The sequence below is a fragment of the Octopus bimaculoides genome, chromosome 17 (assembly GCF_001194135.2).
Source record: "Octopus bimaculoides isolate UCB-OBI-ISO-001 chromosome 17, ASM119413v2, whole genome shotgun sequence".
NCBI classification, from domain to species: domain Eukaryota; kingdom Metazoa; phylum Mollusca; class Cephalopoda; order Octopoda; family Octopodidae; genus Octopus; species Octopus bimaculoides.
Window position 1 is genome coordinate 3,921,033 of NC_068997.1, and position 1,537 is coordinate 3,922,569.

The window sequence follows — 1,537 nt, forward strand, 5'->3', positions numbered from 1 at the left end:
CAAATGTGTAGTCTTCAAATATTGTTCCTTCACAACTATCCTGGCTGTCTTTACCAGGTTCATTAGAGTTTCTTCGCGTGATCTGGTCGGATGACAGAATTGGGTGACTACTCAATTCCTATCATTCTCCATTTCCTTCCTGTCTTATATTTAGATCGTTTCCCGCTGCCTGCTTGAGCGTGATCGTTTCACTATCTGTGAGCAAATTATTTCTGAAGATATCCTTCTTAACATTTGCCGGTCCTTTACATTCCGAGTCCACATCCAAATGATGTCGTCTTGACTTTCGTTTTCCACCTCAATAAAATCATCCCATCAAAGCGCTTTTAGCAATTAAGGATGGAAATAAACGCTACTGGTATCTTCGTCGTGAAACAGTTCATTAAGATTTACTTACCTCTTATTCGCAAACACCTGATGGTAGTGTAAGAAAGCTTCTGATTAAAATTTAAATATAATTTATCACTGAAAATATTTCTTTCTACATGTTTTATTGAGTAACTTTGAAATAGCTCACACAAACTACAGATAACGTCTCGTTAGCCTAATTTCAATGAGAATTTAAATAGATATACATATTAATTTCAAATTTTGGTACAAGACCAGCAATTACTGGGGAAGGGATGATTTGATTAGATTCACCCAAGTTTTCAACTGGTACTTATTTTATCGACACAAAAAGGGATGAAAGGCAATTCAATCTCGGTGGAATTTGAACACAGAAGGCAAAAAAGGAATGAAATGCTGCTAAACATTTTGCCCGGCTTGCCATCGATTCTGCCAGCTCACCGCCTTTAAATAGATATCAAAATCTCTATCTATCTATCTATCTATCTCTCTATCTATCTATCTATTTATGTCATACACATACCACGCGCACACACATACATGCATGTGGTGTGTATGTGTCGGCCAAAATCTCCCACAATAAATGATAATGTTTTACAGCTGGGACACTTTTGACCATGAGACTACTGAATCAGGAGTCAGCTGTATTTAAACGAGCATTATGATTTAACTGCATTTTGATTCATTTAGAAAGCCTCTATGTAGTCGCTCCACTTCCTAGAAATAGCAGTCAAATGCTAATGTTGTGAGAAAGACATTATGAACAAGGTAGCAGCAGCTCTCTCAAGTGACACAATCGTGTTGACTGGAACAACTTTGACCGTAGCTCTGTTAATTGATTACTCCTTGGAGACAAATAACAGCCACAAATCAATGCGTTAAGAGAAGCAGGGTGTTACAGAGAGCAAGGCTAGTACCCAAAACAACACTCAAAATACACTGGCACGCACGCATACACGCATTCACAAACACACATACACGCACGCAGACACACACGCGTGCGCGTGCACGCAGACTACAGGTGACCTTGGGAAAGGATTGAAGCGGAAACTGTTAGGCTACAACGTGATAGGAATTCATTGTTTCATTTCCTTCTGGAATTTAGATAAATTTCAGGTTCTTTTGTAACGCCAACTTATGGGATTGAATTAAGACGTGTGTGTATCTGTGTGTGTGTGTGTGTGTGTGT